At 39.6% G+C, this 6,568-nt stretch overlaps 1 pseudogene; it reads right to left on the bottom strand.

Annotated features, from left to right (window-relative positions):
- Positions 1 to 1,655: 1,655 nt before the first annotated feature.
- On the bottom strand, positions 1,656 to 2,735 carry LOC102812789 (annotated as a pseudogene).
- Positions 2,736 to 6,568: the final 3,833 nt, after the last annotated feature.

Raw genomic sequence — 6,568 nt, 5'->3', positions numbered from 1 at the left:
CTCAGATGGGGGAAAAAATCAAAATGAATTTAAAAGTGTCACTAAAAAAGAAAACAAAAAATAATGAAACATCTTTCTCCCATGGAGCAGCTGGTAAGTTTGAACCAGTGACATTTTGGTTAGCAGCCCAGCATGTAACCACCACGACAACACCAGCTCTCCTTTGAACAACAACACACACAAACCCCATGAGTTTTGAACTAAATAATTGAGTGGGTGAAATGAAGAAGAAGATGTTTAGTACTTGATCCCAAATTAGAGCTTGGAAGATCAACTGGGAGAAGTATCGGAAAATACTGAGCAAAAATTCAAAGAGATAGAAATATGACTGAAAGTATGAAAGGCTTGGAGGATAGAACCAGGAGAATTACATGCAAATGCTAGAAGAAAATGAAGAGACAGTGCAAAGAGAGGCAAAATTAAAAACCTATGAGATTTCTTTGAATCAGCAGATGGAAAAGTATTACCAAAATTCACATGCTTAGGCATATCCTGGAAAAAAAATTGCTGAATTCTAAGGATAAAGAAAAAAAAAAAATCTCATAAGCTTTGGGGCAGAAAAAAACAAATATCAAAAAAGACAAAGCATCAGATTGATATAGGATTCCTCATCTACAATTCTGGAGCTAAAATAAGAAGCATTAATAATATCAGAGAATGAAGAATTACAATCCAGGAATTCTATCCAGACAAGCTATTTATTCATTGTTCAAGAGAACAAAACTGATTTCTGACTATGCATGGATATAGAGAAATAAAATCATGCTCCAACTCTATCTTATAACAAAGAACAAACAACCCACTGCCATGGAGCTAATTCTGGATATAGGACCGTATAGGACAGACTTCATGGTTCAGGAATGAAGATAATTTAGCTGGAAGCTGAGAATTCAGGATGAGAAAAAATCTTTAGTAGTCAAATTGGATGTCCAAGTTCTGTGCTGTGCCATTTTTGGCTAATCTAATGCCGTCTGTTGGATAAGACCACTGACTAATCTCCAGTGCCAGCGTTAGGACTGAGTACAATTGTACTTTAACACTCTTCTTCAGATAATCAATATGTCTTCAACTCTAGGGACAACAGGGCTGAATAAATCTCTAATAATTTCTGGCTGGAGTCCTGTTGTGGCGCTGTGGGTTAATGTGCTGGACTGCAAAGTCAGTTTGAACCACAAGGTCATTCAAGCTCACCAACTGCTCTTTGGAAACCCTATACAGGGTTGCTATTGGTCAGAACTGACTCAACAGAACTTAACAACAACTTCCAGTTAGGCAGAACCTTGAGTTATAATTCATAGTAGAAGTGACAGGTTGTGGTAATTTACACTTGTGACAGGTTCTGCTGTATAGAATCTATTCACATTCTATAGTATCAATTCCAGAGGCTGATACATTTACAGAGAGCAGCAGGACACATGGCCTTCAAAGATCTGCTTCTGGCCTATTGGAGAGCTCTTGTCACAAACTGAACAATCCAAACAAAGGGTCTTCACGTGTTGCTCCAAGGCGTGAGCCTCCTTATCCTTATCATCAGTAAACTCCACACCACAGGTGGGGCATTTTGTGATGATGGCCAGGCTGGGTGAAGAACCTTCTTGACTATCACAAGAAATACAGGTTTCCACATACAAGTCCTGGATTTGTGGTGCACCTCCTTAAGCTAAAGCAGGCACTTGATCCAACAAAGAGTTAAAATCTAGACCCATGTAACTCAGCAATCTGCTGTTCTCTTTCCTCAGAAAATCATTCTCTTCCTCCAATTTCTCATTTTCTGCCTGCAGAGCTTTACATGTGAACAAACACATTCTCATTCAGTCTTTTGGACAGGTCAAAGTTCTGATGTGTCAACTCCTGCTACCTCCTTGTTGCAGCAGTTTCCTTCTGCTTCATCTTGTTCACTGTCTGCTCTGGCTTTTTCTATAGCTTCCCCTGGTCAGTTAAACTGAGAAATAGCTGAACATTTCCCTTTTTTCAGATGCTCCAGTTGCTCAATCTTGTCTTTATCTCCCTGAATAAGTTCCTCTAAGATTGACAACTGGGTCTGAACCTGATCTACTCTGATTCTCATCTTCTCATTTTCTGAAGGTATCTTCTGATTTTATTCTTTGAGTCAAAGCAACTCTATCTCCCAACCGTTCTTCTGTTCTTTCACTTTTTGTTCTAACTTCTTAATTGGTGCTCTTTTAGAGTTTCTAGCTCCTCCTGCAATCTCTGCAAGTTCTGGAGCTCAAGCTGAATGGCTGAGTTCTGTTTCTGGAGGTTGACACAGTGGTCCTTCAGCTCCAAATTTTCTTTACAAAGCTCCTTGTTTCATTGATCAATCTATCTCCTCCACCTCTCCCTGAGAGGTAACAACCAGGATGTCCTCTTCACTTTTCAGATGGGACTAAAAAGGGATACTTGCTCCTCGGACCCCACCATCCTGACCCACATAGGAGAACTGGTCATACTCAACATCCTTGGGAAGGCAGTAAGTTTGAATTGGACTTCCTGATGTTTGGCTGATTTGCTGTTTAGGTCAACAGCCAAAGTATCCCACATGAAGGTATAATACTCATGGATTGTCTTCCATCCTACTCTAAAGATGCCATTCTAATCCCTTCCATGAGGGATGAAATTTTGGATAAAGGTATAATAACATGTGGTGTCCCCTCCAGGAATGAGGAACTTCTCCACATTGTAATGATGACAGTGGTCCAGCAAGAGAGCTGATGTGGGGAATCCTCTATGATCTCTTCTATAGTGAGGATCCAAGGGCCATCAGTGTAACAGTAACACGGGCTTTAGCATTTAATGCTGAAAACAAAGTGCTTCACAGACTGGCTGTGACAGTATCAAGCAAGCTGTCTGTCTTAGAGCCATTAAGGAAAGAAAAGTCAGTCTCATTAAGGCTTTCTAAAATTGAAACTCAAAGGGAACACATGAACAATCTTGTAGGCACACGGGTGACCACCAAGGTTTACTTGTGAGTGGAAATGGGAGAAATGTAGCAATGAAGACATGGGCTGAGTTTGGCCATGTTCCATTAAACACTTGCCAACCTTGAGTGAGATAAGAGAGAGAAGAAAAAGGGCTGGCTGGTTTGAAATTCAGGGAGACATGTGAACTCCCAAGCCCAAAGACACTGACCTAGCCACTGGGAGCTGAAGTTATGAGTGAAGTGGCCAGTTGGTCTGAAATGGGGGGTAGGCATGTGAGAACTCCGAAACTTGTAGATAGTGTCCATTTGACCTAGATTGAATGACTTGCTGACCAGAGCATTACCAATTGAAGATAAAGAAGTTTGATATAGGGAACAAGTGTCAATTTCCACAACTTGATGAACTGGACTTTTGCTTAAGGAAGAAGTTGCCCAAAATTTCAACCGAAAGGGAAGGATTCTTCATATCAAGGATCAAACTGGGTTGATAGGGATGGGCAACTTTGGCTATCAAAAATGGGGGGCTATACAGACACGAAGTGGCTGGCTTACACGCTTTCATGAGGGTGCTTAGTATCAGCAGGAGGGAGGTAAGATGGAATTCCCACTGAATAGTTTTCCTCTTGTTCAGATGGTTCTGGTTAAAGGGGATGGGGAGTGATGGGGATAGGATTTTATAATTCAATTGTGAGTAACTGTTATCAGGACTAATGGTGATAACTGTAAATGTAGAAGAGCTGTAACTAAAAGGGGAGAACAGTTAAGCTGTCATTTCAGGAACAGAGAACCCTAGGACCATCAAGAGGGAAGAACACGAGAGGAGCAAGGATCCTAACCAGAAAAGTGGTGGCAACAGAGATGGCGGCAGAGATGATGGCATAAGAAGACAGAGCAGCTGAGGACTCTAGGCCCATGGACTGAGAAAGGCGGTGTGCCTGTGGGCAGGAGGCTGGCTTTCAAAATGTGCCTTGTGGACATTTAAATGAATATATATTTTCAATGTGTTATGTGTACATAAAAAAAAAAAAAGTAATAGAGGTTAATACTGTTAGCTGATGGTGCATGGAGAGATTGTCATCATTGGAATGATATGTTGAATATAAAACTGATGATCTGTCCTGTAGACCTTCACTCAACTCACAATAAAAGCTTAAAACAACAACAACAAAGTGCTTTAAAAAAAAGACTTGAAAATAAAGGGATGGATATGTTGTTGTTATTGTTAGATACGGTAAAGTCATTTCCTATGACACAAGTCATTTCCTGCACCATCCCCACAATTGTTACGTTTGCTGCTGTCACTGTGTCAGTCCACCTTGTTGGGGATATTCCTCTTTTTTGTGGACCCTCCACTTTACCAAGTATGAGGTCCTTCTTCAGGGACTGGTCCCTCTTGGTAACATGTCTGAAGTATGAGAACAAAGTTTCACTGTCCTGGCTTCTAAGGACTATTCTGGCTGTACTTCTTCCAACATAGATTTGTTTGTTCTTCTGGCAGTTCACTCCTTCAACAATATAATTCAAATGCAGTCTTCCTAATTCAGTGTCCATGTATATGAGGTGCATCTTAGTCCTCAACCTGACAGCTTTGTTCTTGAACATTTCATAGAGGCCTTGTGCAGCAGATTTACCTAATCCAATACATCTTTTGATTCCTTTACTGCTGTTTCCATGATTGTTGATTGTGGATCCAAGTAAAATGAAGTGTTTGACAACTTCAATCTTTTCTCCATTTGTCATGATGTTATTTCTTGGCCAGCAGTGAGAATTTTTGTTTTCTTTACATTGAGGTGCAACCTATACCGAAAACTGTGGTCATTAATCTTCACTTCCAGGAAGGAAAGTTGTATCATCTGCATATAGCAGGTTATTAATGAATAACATCACGATAAATGGAGGAAAGATTGAAGTTGTTAAAGACTTCATTTTGATTGGATCCACTATCAACGCTCATGGAAACAGCCATCAAGAAATCAAATGATGTATTGCATTAGGCAAATCTGCTGAACAAGACCTCTTAAAGTGTTCAATAACAAAGATGTCAGTTTGAAGACAAAGGTATGTCTCACCCAAGCCATGGTATTTTCAATAGCCTCACCTGTTTTGTGAAAGTTGGACAACGATTAAGGGAGACCATAGAAGAATTGATGCATTTGAATTATGGTGTTGGAGATGAGTATTAAAGGTACCATGGACTGCCAATGATAAGCAGTAGACTGTGAACCACAAGGTCAGCAATTTGAGCCCATAAGCCACTCCATGGGAGAAAGATGAAGATTTCTGCTCCTGCAAAAATTCAAAACCTCAGAAGCCTGATACAGGGTCACTATGGGTCAGAACAGACTTGAAGGCACTTAAAAATAACAACAAAAATGTTTAAGAACAAACAGGTCTATGTTGGACAAAGTACAGTCAGAATGCTCCTTAGAAGCCTAGATGCCCAGACTATATCTTTCATACTTCAGACACATTACCAGGAGTAACCAGTCCTTGAAAAAGGACATCACTCTTGGTAAAGTAGAGGGTCAGTGCTCTGGTGTGGTGCTATGAGTTAATGTGCTGGATTGCAAGGTTGGCTGGAACCACAAAGTAGGCAGTTCACGTTCACCAGCCGTTTCTCAGAAACCCTAGACAGGTTCGCTATGAGTTGGAACTGACTCAAATAGTACTGAACAACACCCAATAAGTTGGATTAACACAGTGGCAGCAGCAATGGACTCAAGCGTAACAATGATTATGAAGATGGTTCAGGATTGAGCAGTGTTTTGTTCTATTGTGTATAGGGTGTCTATGAGTCAGAATTGACTCGACAGCACCTAACAACAACCGATGAAAAATTAACCCTTTTTAATAAGGGAGATGATTTTGCTTTTGACAACATCTTATCCTGATTAATTGCTTGTTTATAAAAATACTTTGAAGTGTAATTTTAAGTCAGAGACGATGGAGATGAGCAGAGTCTTAGTTCCAATTCTTTGGCCGGAATGCATCACTGTCATGATTTGGCCCGTTGCCATTCAAGTACACTGAAGTCACAAGTTACTGCAACAGATATGTTTCTGAGGTGAATTAAGAAGGTCTATTTATCCACATTTTAATCAAGTTTTTGGCAGAATGTAATTTAAGAGAAATCATGCCATAAGAAAGATCTGTATCTCTTGCTATTCTATATAATTACTCTTTGTAGTTGAATTTATCATTTCTTCTACTAATATAAAATAAAATAAGTACATTATGGACTTTTAAATTTAATTCACCCATTATGCCTCAGTAGTCCTTGAAGACAGTCCTAAGCACAACATGTACCCTAATTGACTTCAAAACATAGCCCAAGGTCATGCACCTGCAACAACTTTTAAAAATGGAAGAGCAAGGTTTTGTGGGTACATAACTCAAATAGTCAACTTTGCCCATAACTTCAAATAGTCAGAGCATAAAATTAAGGAGTCTGTTATAAAGGCCAATGAATAAAAACAGTGAACAAGTCAATACTGGATGGAATTGTTTCAGTGTAGAAAAATTATTAAAATAATTAGAAATACATGAGCTATATTCTCAGAGGAGTTGTTGAAAGACTACATGCCAAATTAGTTCTCAGAATGTTTTCCCAATACACATACACCCTGTGTAAATACATACATGAACATG

The sequence above is a fragment of the Chrysochloris asiatica genome, unplaced genomic scaffold, assembly GCF_000296735.1.
Source record: "Chrysochloris asiatica unplaced genomic scaffold, ChrAsi1.0 scaffold00077, whole genome shotgun sequence".
Lineage (NCBI taxonomy): Eukaryota > Metazoa > Chordata > Mammalia > Afrosoricida > Chrysochloridae > Chrysochloris > Chrysochloris asiatica.
The sequence above is the reverse complement of the archived record's forward strand: the minus strand, read 5'-3'. Positions and strand labels throughout refer to the sequence as shown.